We start from the raw sequence: 24,696 nt of genomic DNA, 5'->3' as shown, positions 1-24,696 counted from the left end.
TTTTGTGCTTTAATTAGAGTGAAGAAGATCAAGAGAGTTCTCAAGGATATAATAAAAATAGCAACTTAGAGGATAAAAATCATTAAGCACAGGGTACCTGGACTTGTGTTTTGTGAAGATGTTCTTAACAAAGTACTGTGATCTCCATGGGCCCCACTATTCTTTCTATCATTCAGGCTTTATTTCTTTATTTCTTTTTTTTTAAGATTTTATTTATTTATTCATGAAAGACAGAGAGAGAGAGAGAGGCAGGCAGAGACATAGGCAGAGGGAGAAGCAGGTTCCATGCAGGGAGCCTGATGTGGGACTCGATCCGGGGACCATGGGATCATGCCCTGAGCTGAAGGCAGATGCTCAACCGCTGAGCCACCCAGGTGTCCCAGGCTTTATTTCTTTGAGTCCTTTTTACCTTAATTACAATTATCCATTGCTGTCTGAAATTAGAGTGAATTGGGTTATGTTACAATAACAACCTGGAATTTTCCATAGCTTATAACCACAAAGATTTGGTTTTTATAAATCCATCTGAGTTGACTGCTCTGTGTTGTCATCAGTTTGGGACCCAGGATGAAGGTACAGCCATTATGGATACATGACCAGTTTCATGGAAAGGGAAAGAAGACCTGGCCAATCACACTATGGCTCCAAAAGGCTTGTCTTGGAAGTGATATATGTTTCTTTTGCTTACCTGTATATGTCCCAAGCAAATCCCATGGCCAAGTATAATGTCAATCAGGTGAAGAATGAGGGTGGGGGGTAGACCACAAGAAAGACCACAAATACTCTAGTATTTGACAGATGAGTAATGCAATCTACCATGGTCTCCTTTAGTCTTAGCTGAGATACTTTGTTGGAATCACATCTTGCTTCAGAGAACCATTAGGATTCTTAACTTCTTATCCTTTTATCAATAAATTTGACTTTACAAAATCAGAGATTAAAAATTGGGAGGTTCTAATCTTGCTAAATTTCTGTGCTATTGGGCTTGTCTATTCTCTAATCAATATTTCTTATCAAATAATAATTGCAAATCATCAAGCTAGAGTACCAGCCTTGTCTTAAGGGAAATTATAAAATAGTGGTTTAAAAACATGTACAATTAGCTATAAAAGCATATGTCTTTGTAATTCCAGACTCAAGGAAGCTTTATCTCCTTTAGATCATCAGATAGTTTGGGGTTTTGAATTCTAGGTTTTTGTTTTATTAATTAAAAAAATAGTTATTTCTAAAAGTCACATTATATTTCCTGAATCCAAGGGGTGCTATTAACATTGTCTTATTACAGTATCTAGTATTAAATTTTGTTTTTACTTTTGCCACCTCTAGTATAAATTGTTCCAGAGTGGAAGAAATTAGGTGTTTGCCCACTGCATTACTCTTATACTTTTTTTGGAAGAGGCATAAATTGAGTTTGTGAACTCTGCTTTTGCCCTCTGAATTGAAGAGAAGTTTGCTGAGGTGGCGATGACCAAGAAACAGTGTGTTGGGTGCCAGTGAAGTTCAGAGAAGTTATTTGCTTAAGTATAGATGGAATTTGCTGGAGAATATCTACTTCTGGGTCTCTGTACAGTATTGACCAGAAAGCCACACTTATTGGCCACACTATGTAAGGAGAAAGAAGAAAAAAACAGAATCGGTAAGAGAGGTCATTTGGTCTTGTCCCTCCAGTGCCCTTTACTGACAAGACTTACCATTGTGACATCTGGCAAAAGAGAATGTTTATAGGGTCCAGCTGTAATATCACAAAGCAAAGAAGGATGTAGTTCAGGCTGAGAGGCAATATGTTGATAACTGTCACAATGACTGTAGAATTTATTGTTTAAACTAGAAAGCAAAGAGAGAGCAATTAATATTTACTGTGAGGCAATAGGTAGAAACTAGTGCTGTGATAGAAGAAACTAGAAATATGTTTACTAAGCCTGAGGGGTGAATAGAATCTGGATAGGGAAGAGTAGTGTCGCTGAAGAATACTGTGGATGCAGGAATCAGTGTGACCAAAGAAATGGGTCCTGGGGACATTGGAGTAGCTAAGCTAAATATGTGGCATAAGAGAGAAGCAAATACAAAGACGAAATAACGGTAATCCTTGAATAATGTTTTTTTTTAATAAAAGGCTTAACAAACTCACTATCCTAATACTGAGGCCCCTAAATATGAAGGTAGTTTTCGCCAGGATGTGCATTTCCCTTTCTACCATTCCCATCTTCATGACTAGCAGTAGCTTGAAAGGCATTTGTTACACTCTCTACTATCCTAAGAATTCAGTGCCTTTTGAAGACCTACAGTTGAGTTGCCAAAAAAAGTGATTTGGTCTCTCAAAATTAGAGGAAGGAAGATAATTTGGTAGAGAATTTGCTTATTGTCAATCTTTGTGATTTTATTTTGTAAAATTTAGAATCGTTTATTAGGAGAAAATGGAAAAAATGGAAAAATTCACCTTTCTACAGAATGTATATAGTAACATATGGTATAATTCAGGCCAAAAAGAAATCTGTATAGGTTATTTTTCAAGTGTTTGTATGTATGCATATGTCAGATAGAATAAGATTATTCTTAGTGTAAATCTTAAGAACATATATTAAGAACTAACACAACTGATTTTTCTCTGTCTTCCTCCTTCATCACTGAATACAGCCTCTAGTAATAAGATTTCTTGTGAGAAGCCTGTTATTCAAATTCTTTGCACAAATGCTGAAGAAATAGAGGCCCAGAAACGTGAAGTGGTTTGCTCAAGTCACTAGCTACTTAGTGGTAGAGGCCGGTTTTCTGCTTCTTAGGTCAATACCCCTTCTTTTCCAGTAGGTTCTCTTGTTTATCTCCCAGTTTGATCAGAACTTCAGTATGTGCATTTCACACGTAAGTGAAAATAAGCCCCGGAGAGATGTGTCTGGACATTTTGCTTTCTAGAAAAGGGATACTGTACTCAATTTTCATGTTTCTTGGCTGACTCCACAAAGCAATGTTTCCTCCCTCCTTACTGTTCTCTGTTCATCTACTTTTGTTCCTTTTATTTCTGGCCCAGCTCCCCCATATCATATCTCAGTTATTTTCTCCTCCTTTGTCCAAGGTCACAGGTTTGGAGAACAGGGACCATGTTCCTTTGGAAGGCAGGGGGTCATATTCCAGACACTAACAGGTCTCCCATGTTGAGCCACTTCTCTATGTCCTCACACAGGCCCCTCCACTCCACAGTATTTTCTGAGCCTCTGGTCCCTAAGCTCCTAAGCTCCCTGGTTTAACTCTGACATCTGGTAAACCATGTTGGAAAAGCTTCTTCTGGAATTTCTGTACATCCTCATACACATTCCAGATAACAAATGAAAAGTATTTGTGGGGGGGGGGGAGAGAAATGAACAGTTCTCAAAAGTTTACTTTAGATTGATTTATTGGCTGACCTCTCTGTACCTTTCTAACAAACTTGCTATTAAAAACAGGCCCATCTATTCCAATTTACCACATGTGACCCCATTAAATTCATGGCCAGCTTCCCATTGTATGGAACTCCATAGAGATTTGGAAGCTTATTTCTAGCATTTAACTTCCCTGGTAAAAACCAGTGACTTTAATGATAACTGAACACAAAGGAAAAATACTTTTGAATCATCTCTCTTTTATAGATGATTTTACAATGTTTGAAAATTTGATTAAAATCAACTTTGTGAATATTTATAAAATATATATCAGTCTCTCCACCTGTGACATTTTTGAGTACTGTCCATGCAGAAAGAACAGAAGTTGCGGTCAGCTTTTTTTGGTGTCTTTGCCCCTGATATTAATCTTGCTTTCTGTGGGGGCAGTCATAATTTCCACCACTCAGTACTAAGTGCAACATTCACAGAAATCTTAGAAATGGAAAGCCATCCCCATTTTCTTAAATTCTTGTTTCCAAATTCTCTAAATAAGTTCATAAAAATTTGTAAAGCAGCTTTATTAACTGAGAAAATTTCAATAAAAAACACAATAATGTTTAAAGAAAAAACAAATCTGGTTTGGCATATAATAGCTGTGTGATCTTGTCAGAAAGTCTTACTTTACAGAAGGCCCATGGTGCAAAAACTATAAATAAAGCAGCATCTCCAAAATTTTGAAAAGAGCCACACCACCCTTTCCTCCTGCCTGTTTTAAAAATATGTAACAAAATAAGAGAATTGGGAAAAAAACCTCTTCCCATACCCTGTCTGGCTAATTCAGACCAACTGGGAAAAATCACATGATGGACAACACATCAAAAATCTAGACTGAAAACGGCCAAATCTATGAATAGCAGATATGGGAACCAGCCCAAGGCTTGTGTGTAGAAGGGTGACAGATAAAAATAGTGCCCTAAATTTTTCAAAGGTGATTTGAAATCTCCCAAGTATAGATGACTTTGCTACTGAAAATAAGATGACAAGGGTAAAGTTGAAATTGTGACTCCTTCAAGGGTCTGTAGACTTAAGTTAATGTTCGAGAAAGAAGGGCTGGTTTCTCCTCCTCATCAGCAAGCTGAACACAGGCACAGAACATTTCTTTTTCTCTGACAAATTCTTAATATATTTATCCTTCCCCTCTGCTCCTTTCAAGAAAGGAAGGCAGCAGCTCAGGATTGTGAATTTTCAAAAGCATCCCATTTTCAGTTCCCTCCTGCTGATAAAAGCAATGTCCAGAAGACAAGAGGTAGGCTTAGCGCTGGGGAAATTATATATATATATATATATATATATATATATATATATATATATATATATATATATTCTTTCTCACATCATAAACTTTTTTTTTTTTTTTTTTTTTTGCTGGACATTCTTCATTGTGCTTCTGCCTCCACACTGTGCTTGATATCACTGGGGGTGTGGCTTGTCGCTACTGAAATAGAAAAGTTTCTAAAACTTGCTCTCCCCCATATCAACTAGGTACAAAGATAAAGGCCATATAGTGCTTTTATTATTTTATGTTTTTGAGCGGGGAAGTAGTGCAGAAGGAAGTGAAGTTGTTTTGAATGGCCATTTTTGAAGTTCTTTGCATCTCTTCCGTGCTATGCCATTGATTAAAATATCTTCACATGTCTCTGAGGCTCTCTAAGCTGGATGAGGAGAGTTTGGTGACAGTGTGGAATACCATTAGTAAGATTTCTTTTGGTGACAGACAGATGTAAATGTATCCATCTAATTCTCTACTCTCAGGTCTCTTTCTGCAGATGGATGTTAATAATTAGCAGTTGCATCTCCTCCCTCTTTATCAAATTGGATTCTCCATAAATTCATCATTTCCTTTTTATTTTCTCAAAGTAGCAGCAGCTCTGACAGCCTGCCTTTGTTCTTGTGTTTATAAATAATTTATAACACAGAAATATCTCTTCTTAGTCTTAAAACATAAACTAATGGAATAACACAACACACTGGCCCAAACTACCTTCTACTTAGGAAGAAAGAAAACGTCAGGGTGGGGTGAAAAGCTTCCTCCCTAACAAAGGGAGACTGCAGATCATATGGGAAAAAAATGTTTGTCCAGCTGAATATAGTTTTTTGGTTTTAATATTCCACCCCCCTCCAGATTCTAGCCATGTATGGGAGTTCTAGACAGCACAAGCAAATTCTTTTGTGATTTCCTTTCCAAATAGTATACCTTTGTGTGAATTCCCAAATACACAATGCATTTCATTAAGCTATCCAGAAAGGAGACAATTATTCAATTAAAACATCCACAGATGCTAAAAGCATACCATGGTACATTTATTCAGCAACTTTATGCTCGTAACCCATGCACAATCTTTAAACACCAAATTACAGGGATTTGGTCCAAATTAGCAATAAAATACAATGTGTTTGCCCTCTACTGGGTAGTAATGACTGTGTAGTTTTCCTTACATACCCAGTGGCCTTGTAGACAGCTTCATAACTGTTTCATGTAGTCACTAACACAGTGTTATAAACAAATATGGCTAGGATTTGTGCTAATTAAGGTAAATAGAATAATGTTGCATCCGTTTTTCTAGGCTAAGATCTTGAGTAGAGGTGGTTTAAAATTTTTCCTTATATTGCTCTAGGCTTGCATATCATATCATAGGAGATCATTTATAAGTCATCATTTGATATCCTGGAAAATATATTCAGGTTGTAGATAAATAACCCGCCTAACAATGCTAATGCAGAATGTCTGGCATGTAATTTAGATAGGAATCTGAACACCTCCTTACATCAGCTGTTAAGATTTTGCACTGAAGCAGAAATAACGTCTTATCTTCCATCTGGAAATGGGACATAGAATAGTGACACAAGTTATTTACAGAGTTACTGCAAAACAAGAGTGGTAACAGAGTAACTACAAAGCAACTCCCTGGGTTACTGCTGCAATATAATGCCAGATAAATAATCATGCCCGGGTAAATAAATTGGAAGACGCCTGATTTTATAGAGCATAAATGTAACTTGCATTCCTATTGGGGTGGAGCTTTTCCTCACACGTTGATTTCTGAAGCTTCTTTCCAAGTCCAAGCTGACCCAGCAGAGCAATAAAAGTGTGCATAGAACACTCAAGCCATTTCTACCTCTCAGGAAGTTGGGGGGAGGAAGCCCTGTCCACAGCCGGGGTTGGGGCCTCAGTATAGTCCTGAAAGACAAACATACCTTTAGATTTAAATTGATTGAACCAAGGGGCTGGGTTTGACTGGAGAGGAATTTGACTGGTATTTCGGGTCAGGTCCTCTCTCATGGTCCCAATTGTCTTGCTCTTGGCAAATGATTTATTTTTCTCTTAAAAATGGGGTAGAATTAATACCTGACTTGGGGCTTTTGGAATATTTTCTTCCTGGAAGCAGCAGCCAGCATTACTGGTCTCAGTGATTCACAAATGAAGCATTAAGGGTAGACTTTTCTTTCTTTTTTGTGGTACAAGGGGACAAAATAATTACTGGCTTGTACCACAGCCCAACAATTACGAAGAAATGAAATCCTCTGTTTGTCTTAAAAACATTTCTACATAAGTACTGGGGCTCCTCCCCCTCCTAGCAGCCCACCCACAGGATATCTTCTGGGCTCTGCCTTTATCTTTGGGGTCCTTCTGGGGCAGGGATATAGCAGGATATCTCAGAGAAAAATATTTGTTTTTATTCAAAGCACAGAATATAAAATGCCCTAGAGTCTCTCTTTCTCTGGGAGAGAGAGTGGAAAGTGACATAAGTAATTGACAGGGTATGTGTAGAGATGGGATTGAGGAGAGGTAAGGTGGGAGGATGAGAGCATTGCCGACTTTGGGGTAGAGATTTCACAGGAGGAAACACAGTTTTGACTTCAGAAGAGACAGTTTGCTGAAACCGAGAGAAGTGAAGGGAAGGAGAAAATCCCACAGAACTCACTTAATATCTAATAATCAATTTAATGTTGGTCAGATGGGCTCAGAGCATCTTCCAAAATTCTAGAATTTTGCTGTCTACAGTGTCATAACAGAAAAGGCAAGGCATTTGTTTCTCTGTTCAGGTCCTTGTCATCTTGCTAAGTCTGTACTTAGCTAAATGGCTGAAGATGTTTTGGTTTGTAAGGCAATTCTTGTTCCCAGCTGCATTAAGCTGCTATTATTAATTACCTCCTTTGGCCTAACATTATGCCTTTAGAACACACATATTGTCAGGCTCTCTGTGACTATTGAAGGCTATGCCATACACAAAGGCATTAAGCTTAAAACAATAGAGGCTGGTTATTTGATAGTAAAAGATGTCAGGTGGAGGCAAGCACAGTTGGCTAGAGCTGACTTGAAGCTCGTCATAAGGAAATAAGGGGTGAGGTGATCACAGCACAGCATTAACTGTGCGTGAGAGACACACAATTCTACATGGCAGCTTCCATCATGCATTTCCCATGGAAGAAGGGGGGAAATGGGCTCTGGGTAAATGATGGGTGAATACAGAATCAATTGTAGTGTATGACAAGACACTTTCTCTCTTTGTTTAATATATAAATCAGGAGCACTTATGAATTGATATTAATTAAAATAATGTATTTGCTTTCTTTCAACAGTAATGTCAGCCTTGTTAAAAAACGGAACACTAAATCTTCATTAGACTTTCAATATTAAAAAACTTGCATGAAATATGAATTAACATTTAACTTGTTGCTAGTTAGATTAAAGGAGAGAGAATGCAATAGGCATTTAGCATGTTGGACAAAGGCAGAACTGGCTTTCCCAAACCCGGGAATCAGTTGGTCTCCAGAGGTCATGCTGGTGAGGGAATCATCCATCATTATCTTCTAACAGGAGTGACTGGGGCCCAAATGGAATTACTGAATGCTATAGCATCCATGGAATTAAGTTCATATCAGAAGGCTAATGCATGGTGAATCAACAAAATGTCTGAACATGAAAATTCAGTTTGTAAAGGTCCTTAGAGTTCTCTTGGTACATATTTGGGGGCATGAGCAAGACAGCCTTCATTTTAGAAGAAAGTATGTAATACATTCACTTTTCCATAATCTTTTCCACACAGAAAAATTATGAAAAGCTCAAAGTGCTGTGGCTTAGCTATGTTAAATTTTGGAAATCTGTGACTACTGGAGGGGAACAGGTGGGTAAAAGCCTTTTTGTTTGTTCTATTCAGATGGATGGATATTTGATGACTTCTGGTCTTCATTGCACTGGTGGCCTGAAATTAGAACAGATGTAATTGGAATGACCAGGCTGAGACCTCATATTGCATTCAAAAATACATTATGAAACTTCAGTGATATTATTGGCAATGTGTTGTCTTAGGTGCAAACAGCTCATAAATGCGCTTGCTTATAAAATACACCATCGATCTTATAATTACATTCCATCTGGATTTATATGTTTTGAAAATGTGATTGAATTTTAGACCGCTCTCTAGGTTGACATGTACATGCACAGCAAAGCCACAAGGTGGTGGTATGGTGTCACCATATCTTTTAAGAACAACAAGAAAAGGGGGTTTGTTTAATGAGCTTGCACTCACAAGCCTGCTCATCTAGTGAACTGTGACTTTTCAAATACCAACCTATTAATGTCAAAGGCAATACTGAAGGGAACAGTTCTGTTTGATTTAAAAAATACAGACAATGTGAAGTCCACTATGGCCCAGTATCTATCACCTATGGGGTTCCACTCATGCCTAATGCTTTATTCAAGCTAAGACCTAGTTTTTATATATCAGATTAATACATATCTACAGCTTTGCACCTTTCTAGTTTGATTTTTTTTTATCATCGGGGCTCACCAGGGCCATTTTCATTCCCTTACTATAGCATCTGCAAGCAGGTGGATTAGAGATAACTCTCATTGTGCTTTGTTTTTCTCCCGACACTGTCATTAATCATTCCTTAAGCCACACTTCAACTTCTAGTAATCAGGACTGGCTGCTCCTGAGCTGCACAAGAATTGCCTCTCACAGTGTAATATGGAATTGGAAGCGAATGGCTGAGGCCAGACGCCTCTTCTGCATTCCCCATCTATCTCATCATTTAGGTATTTATCCATCTCTGGCTTGTACGGAGAGCACCTCTCTCCTTCCCATGAGGACGCAGATTGCAACAGAGGATCAGATTTGTTACCAGGCTTTGGGCTTTGATTGTCCTCTTATAAGTTCGGGATTAAAGTGAAATTTCCCACAGGGCTATGCAGGATTTGCTAGCATTTAACTGTTTAACCTGGCTGTTTGTGAATGAGAATCCTGTGGTCAACTATTCCGTAGAGAATATTATGGTAAGCCGAGCCTGAGTGGTACACATTCCGGTGTGTGCCTGTAAAAATGGGCGCAGTTGATTCCAATTAACTTCATACCTGATATCAGTTGTTTTCATGTACACAGAGAACAGTGATCCCAAGGCAAAAAGCAAGCCAAACCATTCCCTTTTATGAAATATAGATGTCAGTTTTAAATAAATGCAAATCTGCTCCCTCAAAATTAGGATTTCCACTTGGCGCTTTTCACACTGATTAGAGAATTAATCAGTCTTGCATGGTTGTTTTCTACTTTGTGTAGATATTTTACATTCTCTAATTTGTTTACCAGTTCTAATCTAACAACAGTTTGATTCTTTATTCAACATATCTTTGAATATGCCCAAAACAGAAACAGAGTTGTGAATTTATTTACACTTACTAAATTCACAATGATAAATATGTACTTAGAATGTCTTAGGTTAGATGCAGAACTTAAACAGATACAGCTTCCTAATCTTTGTTATTCCTGAAGAGGAAAATTCCTCTAATGTGCTTTTGATTCCCCATAGCAAGGCAGTGTGGAACTGGGGGAAAGATTATTCAAAAATCAAGCCCATATTATCTACTTTTGTTGTTGTGGTTTTTTAGATTTGTGTCTACTTAAGGGAAGGCTTTAAAAGAAGTCAAAATCATTCTGTTACCTAGTATTAAGGGGGTCGTATGCCGACCCACTGTACTTAATATATTTAATGTGAATATGTTAAGTACCTAAAAGGATAGTGCTCATTTTGTGTGTCTCATCAAAAGAAACAGAACAAGAAGGCAACAGAAATATGGAATTTAGCAAATCATTCAAAACTTATGATGAAACCCGTTGTTTGCAAGAAAACCAACCAAATCTTTAAGCCTTTTATTATTCCACAAATCCTCTGTCATATTTTTAGCCTTAATTTTGTAATGTTAAAAAAGAGTGAAATACACAGTTAAGCAGAAAAACTTAAAAAAAAAACCCTTATATTTAAAAAAAATGGTCACAATATATTGAAGCATAAAAAAACAGCTTTAAGCATCTCACTGGAAATCTGTTTGCAGTGGCTCGTGTAGGTGGCAAATTGATCATTTTGGGGGAGTAGAGGAATGGAAGGTTATAGTGGCCCGTAGACTAATTTATTTGTTTTGCTGCGTTCGAGTCAGGCACCCTCTTATTAGGGAACAGCTTTCAAAGCAGTTGTGATGGACACTGATCTTGAGCCTGGTAGGAGCTTTGCTTTGCGTGGGGTTATAAAACAAGAACACTGCAGGTCTTGTTACTAAATATCCTTAACCCCCTTTACTATAGCCCATAAAATTAAGGAGGCAGTGAGTTAGGAGTACATGGGGGGAAAAGTTCTCTTAAATGCAAGAGAAATCTCCAGATTCACATGAGTAATTTTCAGCTGTGTATTATGCTCCTGAAGTAACCTCTTCATTCCCATTGTTTTAGTGTGAAATCATTTCCTCGGGAGATAATTAGAGTTGCTCCATTTATTACATTAAATGATTAGCATGCACTTGAAATGATCCAGTGTATTTTCCTTTATTGCTGATGACTCTTAAATATGGGCCTCTATTCGTAATGGATAAATTAAGGTTGTCTTGGCTCTTTGTAGCCGACCGTGTAGCCAAACAAGAGAGACTTTCTTTTCCAAACATAGGCCAGGTGTGCAGTGGCTGAGATCTAGGTCTGAAGAGATTCTATTCATATGGATGTCCCACCTGGTTCAACAAAGAGCTTGATAACACTGCTTAAAGGGTTTCTCTCCCAAACCCCTTAATAAAAATGCTTTTAATGACAGTACTTTATCTGGCATTACTCATCCTATGCGTGGAGTAAGTAAGTTTAACATAAAGTGACCCAAGATTGCATTTCAAAAAAGTACCTCACAGAAAAAGCATGCACATTATCTGAGTAAGCAATATGCCCTACAAAGCCATGGAAAAATGATGTTTTAAGAATTACCAAATATAGATTTCATTTAAATGCAAGTGCTTCTTGTTCTTTTTGAACTAGCCTGGTTGTGTAGCTGACAGAGTCATCTAAAAAATCCACTGGAAAGTTTGGATCAAGTCGACAGCGCATGTTAAATAGGCACCATTGTATAATTAGAGAAGTGGGAAAGAAATTGATGCATTTTGTAGTTAATTTATATATTCAGATTTTCAGCAAATGATAATTGGGAAAATTTGAGCATGGTATTAGAACAATTTAAACCAATATTTATCTAAAAAATGTAAATGTGCACAGATGTAAGGACTAACCATGATGAAGATTTAACCAGTTTCACATTTCACCTCTCTGCGTAAATATGTGTTGATATTTAATAAATTTCATCAAAAGAGATAGGATTTCACATAAAAGGAAAAAGAGTTTCAAAGGAAATTATAAAAAAAATTCGTCCCAACTTCAAATAGTTTGGTATATTTTGAGGATGAGATTATTTTTCTTCTACCTAGACATGACTCAAAACTGTGTCATTTTGTCTATATTGATTTGTTTATGTAATTATTGTGTTCTAATAGCATTGTTATTTTCAAGAAAACACAGAGTTGCTGTGGAGGTTTATCATGCATGGCAACAGCTGGAGAATTAAAAAAAAAAAGAAGAAAAGAGGCTGGGGTGTGAGGTCGACTAGGTAGCTTTGCATTTTGGCAACAATGATCCCTTTGCCCTGGAAGGAGTGAGGCCATTTAGATTTCCACACCCTGATTTCTCAGGTATAGTGAATGGAAGAATAAGTTACCAGCAATCAGGTATTCCCTTAGCAAGTACAAAGAGGAATTTAATACTTCTCTCATATAACTGGTTTACTACTTCCCTCTTATAATTCATATTCCAGGAATGATCACATAAATTCTCTGTAAACAGTAGCTAGTATTTTACTATCACACAGTCAAATAAAAAGCACTTGTGGAAAAGTTCTTTGTATCTGAACTATGATCTTGAGAAGGGAGGCCTGTCAGTAGTCAAAAGAAACTGTATGTTCCTTTGTGTACTAAAACAACAACAACCACAGACTCTTTATCTGTGCTTTATTTTCTGGGTATAGTTTTAGCTTTGCAAGCGATCTGAGCAGCTATGCAGAATTTCTTATTAAATGTTATTTAAATGTAATCAATTAAAAATGACAATGCTTTGGTTAAATATCTAAATGACCGTAAATAATCTTGGTATATTCCTAGTTTCTTAGATGAAAATTTAGCATATTTGTTCCTTTATGTAATAGCAAAATGTTACTGGGTTCTGACTGAGGCACACTGGCTTTGGGAAAACATGGTTTCTGAAGATCCACCTTATAAATGATATTCTTTCTGCTTACACTCCATGTTGTTTACCCAAAACACTTTCCTACCAACTTAACATTTACTCAGATGGGACACATCATTATAGGGGAGCAGAGAGTCTTCTAGATCATCTAGTCATTTTTTTATATAAAGAGTGACCAAGATCCACAGATATGCAGGGATTTATCTGGACACACACAGAGGTGATGTTAGGACTTGTATCAGCCCCTAACTCTATGTTCAGTGCTCTTTCTACTTCCACAGCAAAACAAAATCAAATAGAAAAATAACCGAAATGCCTCCTTCAGCTTCCCTAGTGGAAAATATTATTTACAAATAGGGAAGTGGGAGCAATCCAGTATAATTAGGCATGATCCATATTAATGACTATTGCTACCAAATATGATTTTAATTCTATGCAATACAGATTTTATTTAAATTATTTTAAATGGATAATGGCCAAACTATATTAACCTTTAGCTAACCAGACCAAAGGATCTTTGCATGCTGGCAAATTCAATTAATATAAGGGCGTTGGCGATCTATTTATAGTAAACCTATTTTTAATTTCTTTGAGAACTTCTGAGAGCACTGTCAATGCATGGCGTTCTGAACTGGAGGAGACATATTATCCTGAAACAGTACTGAAATGTTGTTTAGCTCTGACAGGAGAATTCTCAGGGTAAGGATGCTTGAAAGTCTTTATCAGTGTCCTTATAGGAAAAATGATCCACTTGCAAATGATGGAGATGAAGGATAGGTTTAAATTGCGCTTCTTTTTATAACTTTGTGAATTTCTTTTTAGTGTATGTCTCTTTCAAAAGATGAAGTTATAACAGTACTAATACTAGTGGTGTGGAAGGTTACAATGGCTGAACACCATCTCCCTCAAACATTTATTCCATTTAAACAAAAATACCTGATAGCATTTCCATTATTCACAAGAAATCACACAATATAATGGTTTCTAGCACTCCTTTTGTAATAGCTTATTTAAATACTTGGGGCTGCAATTCAGATTTCCACTTTGTTCAGACTTCACAGAAATACTTTATTCAATTGATCACATTTTTATTCTTTATTGTACTCTAAATCGCCTTTGATTTCTTAGAACACCAGAAATAAAAATCAAGTCTCTAGTCATGTAAAATAAAAAATTCTTCCCCATGCATTTACTTAGAGTAAAACCAAAACCAAAACCAAACAAAAACAAAGTAATATACACAAAAATAGAAAAACACACTTCCCCACCAATAATTTAATAACAATTAAAGTGTATTATGTAAGAGTGGGGCAGCTATGTTCTCTCTATTGTTTTATGTTTTAGAAATCTGATATTTTGTGAAAATAGGCTTTTCTTAGGTGGAAATTTAATTTCAGCAATCTTTGTGATATCAGACATTTGTGAAGACAACCAGAAACCTCAGTTGATGCTTATAGTGATTGATTGCATCAGATTGAAGATGACCCTACCCCCAAAATAAATCTCGTAAATATACATGAAATCACAAAAACTGGCTAAACTCTTAACTTTTAATAAGCTTATATTTCAGCAGTGTTTTAAAGTTAAAGAAAAATGACTGTAGCCACTGCAGCTGACACATCAGGGTGGCATAACTTCTCTTTATAAAAACTTTATCCCAGAATGTATGGTCTAGAAAAAGCCTGAAAGCACTTTAGGGCACTTTTAGAGAAAAAAGAGAAATAAAGCTAAAAAAAAAAAACCCAAAAAAACAAAACCCTCAATGGTAGCATGCTATATATTAAGTTTATTTAAAAAATGCTTTTAATTTTGCCTTTATGCAAATAAGAGAAAGTCTGTTAAAATTAATCCACAGAACAAGAGTATTCAATTACTACAACGTGGTGACACGAGCTGCCAAGAGAAAGGAATTCAGACTCCAGGGCTGGTACAGTTTGCTTTTTATCCAAGTCCCTCCCAGGTGAAAATGAAGTACCTATAGTAGCATATGGGATATTTGACTTTATTATGATAATGCTGCAGCCCCTAAAGGAAAGATTCATGGAAACATACCAGTGTGTGTCTTGATATAATAGAAGTAAAAGACTCCACTGTTACAATACATAATTTAACTATGCAAATACAGACTTAGGTGTGCAGTGATTTATCCATTTGCAATAGCTTGAAATTTTTTGAGAGGATTCTTAAAAACTTTATTGTCTAAAAATGAATATTTATAATGCTTTAAGGACAGTGGTTACTTAACAGCTAGCTGTAATGTTTGGAATCAATAAAGAATGAAATGAAAAAACATATTTAGAAAAACTTCCAAGTGGGTTTTGGAGAGATTATATGAAGACATGCATCAAATTACTTGACTCGATATAACACCTTTTAGAATATGATACCTGCATATGTATTTTTCATATATGTATGTATATATACATAATACCTATAGAGGTTGGTATCCTTAATGGCAATTAAGGTGCTCTCCTATTTATTGTTCATTTTTCTTTAGTCCCAGGAAATAAAAATATTTCTTTTAAGATCATGTAAAAATGTTTTTATATATTGAAACAGAAACATCAAAATTCATTAAGAACAAAGCTCTGGCATATTAATCTGTCTGCCAGTTCTCAGCCTAGTGTGAATTCATCTGTTTGTAAGTCTTGGAAGTAGATATCAAAATAGAAATGCTCAGTAATGATTCCAGTAGTATTAACCAATTCGCCTTTTATTAAAAACACAATGTTTGATAATCTTGCGATACCTGTGATCTGAGTAAACTGATCAGAAAATTAGAAAAGCAGTTTTCCTCCCTGCGTTTTATCCTAAATCTATATGAAGAAGCATCCGTTACTTGCAAAGTTTCAAATGTTATTTGATTTATGTGCACTTGAAAGAAAGATTTCCCCTTGAAACAACGAGGACAGAATGTCCAAAGACATGGTAAATATATAGTTTCTTAATTGCAAAGCCAAAATAGATTACACACAGCCTTGCAAAAATCTAAGACATCTGCTTTGTTTGAGACAAGAAGAAAGACATCTGGGGGCTTGAATGTTTCTTTGTGACCTGCTCCAGTGTGAGTAACCTTGTAGTTAACTAGGCATTTAGTCAGGTCCCAGAAAGATCATTGCCTGGACTCTGCCTCAGAGGCTGATGGGGACCCAGGCCAAAGCCGAAATGTCATACCCAAAAGATCACTGAAGCCAGGCAGTCGGGGTGGAAGTGTCATAACTGGGGCAGTGTAATACCAGCCATCAACCATTTATCTCCCCGGCAATCACAAACCTACACACATGAAATAATCGATGGGGCAGAAAATTTTTTTTTTTTTACATCTAAAAGTAAAAATGTCAGCACTGAATCTTCTAGAATCATTTTGTTTTCTGACTGATTCGTAATTCTATTCTTATTTTCAAATCTCCTTAAATACTGGGGTCTTTTGTCATGTGGGAAACCTCTGGTGATTTCATATGGCATTGATGGAATAAATTCACTTTAAAAAAATTTCAATTACAGGCTTCCGCAATTACGTTTGACTTCTCTAACTGCAGAGAAGCCACAATAAAGTAGCCCTTCTGCTGTTTGGTTATATTCTTGGGTAATGTTCTGTGTGTTCAGTGTAGCACAAAGTGGTTTATTTGCTCAAAGATGCCTCCTTGATGTTTGGGCTTGCTTGTTCATCGGCCAAAAGGAGCACCCTTCTCCTGGTGTTCCCATCCCTGTGTGACTTTGTAACTGAGTCCAGATGCTGCAGGAGTGCTTCCACTGCCTGACAAAGACACTAAACCCCCAAACTGCCTGAGAGTTGTTGATAAATCTTTCCGTTGGAATTACACTTGTCTCAATGGCAGAGATACAAGATTCACTTTTTACTCACTATTTGAATGCATGGACGGCACATTTAATTACTCCCCATAGGCAGGAATTTGGCAGCGAGAAAGCAGTGTGTTTTAATCGGTCTGTCTAGCTATATTTTAAAACACTCCTTACCACAGTGCCTGCATATTTGTGTTGGCATTAACGGAACAAAAATGTGCATTGGATATGAAAGGTATTTTGATGGTAGGTAAACACATTTATTTTTCACCTGATTTCTGTGTTCTGTACTTACCATGCCAGAAAGCAGACTCGAGAGGATGGTACTTGCAGTAGGGGGAACTGAGAACTGAGGGTTTTATTTCTCAAGTGCTGCCTTTAGGATCTGAAAACAGGGTTAGTTTAATTAAGCAGCAAAATACCCAGTGGTAGAGTTTAGAAAACAGACCAAAGAGTAGAAAAGAGAGGTTTTTGTAGTTAACTGGCAAAGCAGCTGCAAATGAGCTAATGCTTTACTTTAAAAATATTTGATTTCCTTGATTAAGAGAGTGATTCTCTTTTACATGTTCATCATCACTCTTTATGAAAACGTTAATATAAATAACATGTGGCTGATTCTCCAGTGTATAGAAACATAGTATTAATAGCTGGACTATAGATTTTCCTAGGCACCACAATGTTGAAATTCAGTGTTGTTTTGTGAACAAGATCAAGAATAGTTAAATTGGAAAACTTTTTGCATTCCTCTGGGGTAGCACTTTTTCCTGATCTCTCTCTCTCTCATATCGTAGAAAGGTCTCTTTCACTGTAAAAATGCCCTGATATTCAAATATCTTACTTTTGACATCTTTCACATTGTAAATTGTTTCTACTTTTTTCAAAATAGCATCTCACTTGTATCCTGCACTTTACTTTGAAAGATCCTTCTCATGCTTGTCTTGTTTTGAAATAACATGGATTCTAGAGGCAGGCAAAGTGAGTTATGATATAGGCCCCTCTTCTTATGGGTTTGAACGCAGACACACTTAACTCCCACGTAGCTTTTTCCCAGTGACCTTATCTGGCCACTCGCGTCCAAGATTAAAAGACAGTCAGATCATTTGGCTTCTACTCAAGGCAACTATTATCTCCTTCCCTGAGATGACATAGCATTTTTTAGTTTGCATCAATTAAAAAAACAAGCAAACAACTCCAGTAGTCTTTGCACAAAAGAAAACAAAGTTTTCTGCCTTGTCAGGAAATTAACAATGTACCAAAATAAAAATAAGTACTAACAGCCTGCAGTGCAAGTTGCTGCTGGAAGCAAGCAAAACTGAGGTTGCTGCCTTGACAGTTGAAAGAGCAGATTCTTGAGGAGGGGGGGGAAGTATTTTTCTATAAATTTAAAGAATTTCTCCCAATTATGTCTCTGTAAAGAATATTTTTCTAATGTTTAAGAGCGATATCCTCTATTACCACACTTATTACAGCGAAATGTAGGAATGCATGAGTGGTGGGTGTTTTGTTGTGACATCTGAACTATTTGTAAATATTGTTCACAGCTTTCTTAGCATATTTTAGCGAGGCAACATTTCAGGAAAGTATAATTTATTGCACATGATATAGATGGTGAGCTTCCCAACCCATTTGTTGTAGATGTGTTTGCACAAAAGAAAACTGACACCAGGCATATTAGATTAAAGTAGCAGATTTCTGTCTGCGGGTCTGGAGTCCCTGTAGCGGTTGCCTTGCCTTTATAAAAACATCAGTGAGGCCAAGAGATTGGTCCCAAATAATGTAGTACTTGCACGGTTGGGTAAAGAGTACATTTTTCTCTATTACTGTACCATATTTGCTTGTTTGTATGTATGTGTGTATGTGTATATGTGTTAGTATATGTACCTGTGTGTTTGCATGCACGTGGGTCCATATGTGCGTATGCACGTGAGTGCATGCACGTGTACATGTATGTGTGCATGTGTGTGCATACATATGTATATATATGTATGTACATATTATTGCCCAGTCATGCTCCTATGACTGTGGCATGTAACTCCACTTTACATGATATTTTCTTCTTTCATTTCCCACAAGAAAAGAAAATATATATACAGTCTTTGCCTCTGATGCCTTATTTGGCTTTGTCTTATTCTTTTAAATTTTCCTCAAAGAGAGATAAAAGTCTTGAAGGAAGTATTAAGATGGTTTCTTCTTCCTCTCTATTCCCTGCCCATTCTAAGTGACAAGGAAAATAGGTTCTACTTTAGCTAGTTCGTGTATTTGTTTGTTTTCTAAACTGTCGTATTTTTAGAAGAAAAAAGAGTTGGGACTATTTTGAAAAGCTGCTTTGTTTTCAGAATACAAGTGAATTATTTGGGAAGTAAAAGCCTGTTTGTTTTCCCTAAGGAAGGTTTGGCAAACTTGATCCCCCTCTTCTCCTTTCCTCTTCCTCCTTGTACAATGGGGAATTATTAGCTCAACTTCACCTGACAAGCCACAATTATTGAGTGCCTACTGTGTTCTGAATATGTACTAGTAACTTCACAAGAGCTCTATGGGGTCAGTGAGATTATCCTCATTTTACAGAGGTGGAAATTGAGACTTAAGGAATGAAAATAACTTGCCCAAGAGCCCATGGCTGGTCAGAGGCATACCAGAGTGTGAATCTTGGCTTGTCTGGCTTCAGAGCTGGTGCCCTTTCCCTCTACCACAATGCCTTTGAATTAAAGGTAAATGTGGCATCTACTTTTATGGTGGAGCAGTTACCAACCGTGGCTGTGAATCAGAATCAGCTCTATGGAATGTTAAGAAAAACTCTAATGCTTGGTTTTCCACTCCTGAAAATCTCATTTTGTAGATTTAGGGTAGGAAACTGGCATCCATAATTTTTGAAACACCACAGGTTTCTGATGCCTGGCATTAAGAGCCACAGGCCTAGAGTGTCCCTTGCTCTCTCCCAGATAGTCATAAGACAGTTCTGATAAGACAGACGATATTTCTGTTAAGTTGGCACTGGACTCAGTATTTGTTGGTTCTTAATGTAGCTGATACACTGTTCCACCTAAGTTTCTGTTCTTTTTTACTCCTTTTTCTGGAATAGATAATCCAGAATGGACACTGATAAATTCTGGTAGAATGGCAGATAGTATGCTTTTTTTTTTTTTTTTTTTTGATAGTATGCTTTTAAAGGCGTTTTATCTGTTAAGGATAGCAACCAGCACAAGCCAAATGGTGACCTGCGGGCTGAGGGCGCATGCCAAGTCACCCTTTACAAGTGACTTTACAATTTCCTCAGCTGAGGATATTTGTTTAGTTTCTATCATTCTCAGAGGTTAGGGGAGTCCACACCTGATTCTCAGTGGCATCAATATCAGTCCTAGGTGCCCTGGGTGAGAAAGCCTTGTTGGCCTAGTAAATTCAAATTTGCTATTCAGTTAACTCATTTCATATAATATATTTTAAAAGAATATTTATTTAATTAATCTCTACACCTAACATAGGGCTTGAACTCATGACTCTGAGATCAAGAGTCATGTGCTCTTCAGACTGAAGTGCCCCAATTTCATGTAATATTGAAATGAAGATCAACTAGAGCCCCTCTTCAAACTGCCAGAAAGTCTTGTACATAGCTTGCAGTATGCATTACTAAATCATTTACAGTTTGAATTGCACTATTCATGCCCTGTTTACACCTGCTTCTGGCACTGAACCATCATAAATACTATAGTGTACCTCTATAATGAATTTTCTGAAAATAGGCTAAAATACTTCTTTTCTACAATCTTTCAGCTAATGGTTTGTGCCAACAAATTGACTACCGTGTAGAAACCAGCAGGATATGAAAATGTTCAGCTTATGGCTTACTAAAAATGGAAAAATGACACATATTGCTGATTTCATTTACCTGAGAACACCTCCCAAGTCTCACAAACCATTTGCAGGCATTTTGCCATCGATGAATATAACTGATCTCATGAGGATTACCCAAATAAGAATGCAGAAAAACATCTTTAGGGAAATCTGATCTCAGCCCCAAAGTCTATTTACCAAGCATTATTGAAATTAAATTAAAATGGAAGTATTTTTAAAAAGTCAATAGCCCAAAGGTACCATTCCTAGTCTGATTCATGTATTTGCTGTCTTATAAAATAAAATACGCTCTTTTAAAACATATTCCTGCTATTTTCAAATGTCATGCCTATGTACATTCCATACACATATCTTAGTTAAATACTATTCAATGAGTTTTTACAATGAAAATGTTCCATCCTACTCTTTACCTCCTTTCACTGGTGCCTTACCCCCTACCTGCCTAGAAACAAAGGCATAAATGCTAAAGCAGCCCAGACACATCTATCTCTGTAACGGAAAAGCAAGTGATTCTGCATGACTGTCCCTAATGGTACCAGCACGATCTCTGCCTGGCTGACCCCAGCAAAGACCCAGTGATTCATGGATGACTTGCAAACGTTCCCTCTTGCTCTCTAAGTGAAAACATGTTGAAAAAGACCCTCAGTTTATATATAAAGTATAAGCAGCAAAGGTGTGCTGTCTTAATTTTCAGTCTAACCCTCAAGACATCCTCCATGGCATCAGTATTAAAGCAGGAACCAGGACTACATTTTCCTACTTGATAATAAGCTATGGAAGTTGCATGGGGTCGAGTCTCTAGGAAATCCCCTCTTTCTTTGAAAAAATGTCATTGGTAAGATAGGAGATTGGCACCACAATGAGCAAAATATAGTGCAGGCTGATACGCATTGTCAGGTAGAATTTGGTTTGAGACACTGACTTTTGTCTGCGTGGTGTCTCCGTTCCAAAGAAGATGGAAGATGCAAAATTGCAAGTTTCCAATCTCTGGTTAATGTGGTCTATACAACTGAATAATGTATAAGGAGATGTTCCTTTGATAATGTCACAATTATTCATTGTACAGCCATAAACTCAAATATTCACATTAACAGCTAGGTATTATTTTTCTTCTCTGAAATTAAGTGAGCGGCATCAGTGGTCATAAATGAGAGCATTCATCAAAGGCGGAGCCATGGCAGAGGATTAAGAGAATGCTGATGAAGTGTCCAGATTCCCATAACTTGGAATGGAGCTGCATTCAGCATTCCTTTATTATCCATCTGCCACATAACAAAAAGTCTCCTATATTTAATGCAGGTTTGCCCTAGGCCACGTAATAGGATTAGGAATAATTTCTACAAATTTACAAAAACAAATCACATGGGAAGGCTTAGAATTTGCTAATAATTTCTCCATAGCTGGGAGATCAAAGGGTTGTAAGAGTCCCTAGCCAGGCGGTAGTTTGACCCTGGCCAGGCTTTTTTAATGAAAGGGTTAATCTTCTCCGAGGTGACCATAGAGGAGCAGATAGTGTGACCAAAGGCAGATTCAGGCCCCCAAAAAACAAGGAGGAAAATGGTCTGCAAAGTACAACAGCAAGAAAACATTTACAGAATCACACTACATTTTCTGGTTAGAAAAAATGAAACTGCAGAATCTCATTGAAAGAGGCGAGACAAAGGAAGAGGGCTGGCTGAGAAACAAACCCAGAAAAGATCAAAACCCCTCACCATTGCCTTGAAGGAAAAAGAAAAATTGGACTGCTTGCTTCTCCTTTTAAAGGTTGACTCCTTTGTGGTCAGGTGAGGGCTGCCATCTCTTGTCCTCTCTCACTGTTCCTGTTGGTGTGGGAGGAGAAGCAGCCCGCCTTGCAGGGTCTACTAGCACAGGAAGCCAGGGCCTTACAAGGTAGTCCAATTTCAGGTACGCTACTTTATCTTGGTATATTGGGACAGAAAATCATGAATTCTTATATGAGGACTTGCCCTATTCTTAAAGGGAAATGAAGGTGAACAAAGGCATATTAAAAATAACAAGGGCAGCTAGGATGAATGGCATTGCTCCAGTGTCTTCCAAGTTCTTTATGATGAATTTTGACGAGTGGCAACCTGTAGCCAAAATCTCCTGTCCTGCCTTATCTTCATCAGTGGCTGGAACAATGTAGCCAGGATTTGCATGTGTCAAGAGCCCCATCTGCTCTTTTTTTCCTAGCAATGGTTAGGGGATCCCATTGCCAGATGCATGACTTGTTCTCAAGACATCCTGAAGAGAGTGCTGTGTTTCTCCTTTATCTGTTGTGCCACTCATCGAATGGAGAGGTTAAATATAGAATCTGTCTGATGTAGAAGAGATGGTAAATAATTTCATAGTCTCTCTGAAGGGGGAGTTAGCTCTTTGATAGGGGTGAGAGGTTTCTGTTACTAAGCCTCTTAATCTGGGAGTTGATCCAGTGAGAGGAAGATCAAAGTTGCCTGCTCACCCACTTCCATTACTTGTTGGTCTGTTAAGACTGAGGTATCGTGCTTCTTAGAAAGCTCACTAAAGGAGACTGGCTTGAGAGAAAAGGAAGGAGATTGATTGAAAAGCTGGTAGCAGTAGTCAAAATGATGACTTCAAAATGAGGAAAATTATTTTTTTTTGGTTATCCCTTTCTTTTCCCTCCTAGCTCCTGATAAGAAGCAGGCTTATGATATAGATCCACCTCCTGTCTGGAAAGAAATCAGAATGCATCAGCTTCTTTCCTCTGGGGCACTGTGGTCCTCTCACTGCTTTCCTTAGAATGGAGAAAAACTGATTATGGATTATTTCTGGGCCTCACTGATGTTGGTAGAGGATAAATATCAAGATGGACTTCCAAAAACTTAGTATTTTGCATTGCAGTGTCTTGCAATGCCAAATTCCTTTCTATTGGCAGTATGAAAGAATGATTTTTTTTTTTTTGGCAGAAACAGCAGATCTGAGACATAAAAAATAGACTTTCTTGGCACTCGCACACGTGTTGACTTATAAGACGTAGGGAGTCCTAAGGTCATAGCTAGTCAACACTGAAGTAACATGCTGAGAAGTCAAATATAGGTTCAATTCTTGGTTTCTCTTTTACTTTGTGAGTGCTTTGCACGTATTTGGTGCTGTCCTAAATGCTGTACATGTATCAACTCTTTTAATTCCCCCATAATCATATGATAGAAGAATATGTATTACTTATACCTTCTAGATGAGGAAACTAATTCTTAAAGAAGTTAGCTCATTTACTTAAGAGATGAGAGGGATCTTGGAGGTAACCAAATTTTGTCTTTATTTCATTTTTCACATGATTAAATTGAGACTCTGAGGCAGTAATTTGCTTAAATTAGGTCACATAGTTAATAGGAGAGCTTGGGCAGGAGAACCTAAGCTCCCAATTACCTGCTTGTGCAGAATCCTTTCCATGAGAACATACTGTTTCCCTGCTGTAAGGATCTTACAAAATCCTAACATGGATTTCCAGCACTTCTTTTAATCACAACAGACAAATTTATTTAGTCAGCAATCGTTAAAAACCTACTGAAGAGACAAGCACTGTGTTAAATTTGGGGGATATGAAGAGGAATAGAACATAGTCTCTCCCTACTCTTGAAACACTATAGGGAGAGAGATGTAAAGGGAAAGTTGTAAATTGGCAAGGAACAATGCTATCTGTGGAGATATATATCTAGTATGCTATGGTAGCTTGAAGGAAGAAGACAGAACTCTTCATGGTAAAAAGTCAGGGATCACTTCATGGAGGAACTTTTATGTGAACTTTGAGGTCTCTAAGGATAAATGGTATTTTACCAGATGAACAAGGAGAAAGAAGATATTTGAAGAACCGAATGGGTGAAGGGAAGTGTGAGAACGAATGACCTACTGAAGAACTGAATTCAGGTCAGAAAAAATATATTGGACAATACTTCCATTGATGCTATGAAAGTGTGAAGTTGAGGCCATACAGGAAATGATGAGTATCTGAACTGTGGCGGTGAGAATCACAGGGAGAGAACAGATCTGAGAAATAAAAAGTGAGATTGGCAGGACCTTGTAACATGGGAGGTTAAGAGCAACCTCCTAACCCTGTAGGATTCTCCAGTGAC

At 37.3% G+C, this 24,696-nt stretch overlaps 1 long non-coding RNA gene across 6 annotated transcripts in view; it reads left to right on the top strand.

Moving 5' to 3' along the window:
• Nucleotides 1–1,736: 1,736 nt before the first annotated feature.
• LOC125754063 (uncharacterized) overlaps nucleotides 1,737–24,696 on the top strand; it is a 68,755-nt gene continuing 45,795 nt past the window's right edge. The window contains exons 1-3 of one of the 6 annotated variants that reach the window (XR_007407344.1): nucleotides 1,737–2,079; nucleotides 8,459–8,536; nucleotides 14,808–14,912. This is a non-coding gene — a long non-coding RNA (uncharacterized LOC125754063). Of the gene's footprint in view, nucleotides 2,080–7,433; nucleotides 7,512–8,458; nucleotides 8,537–14,807; nucleotides 14,913–24,696 lie in introns of those variants that run through there. The other 5 variants (XR_007407349.1, XR_007407346.1, XR_007407345.1 and 2 more) reach the window with 5 other exon arrangements.

This window comes from Canis lupus, chromosome 30 (genome assembly GCF_003254725.2).
Source record: "Canis lupus dingo isolate Sandy chromosome 30, ASM325472v2, whole genome shotgun sequence".
Classification (NCBI taxonomy): Eukaryota; Metazoa; Chordata; class Mammalia; order Carnivora; family Canidae; genus Canis; species Canis lupus.
Note: the sequence above shows the minus strand (reverse complement) of the source record. Positions and strands in the feature narration are given on the sequence as shown.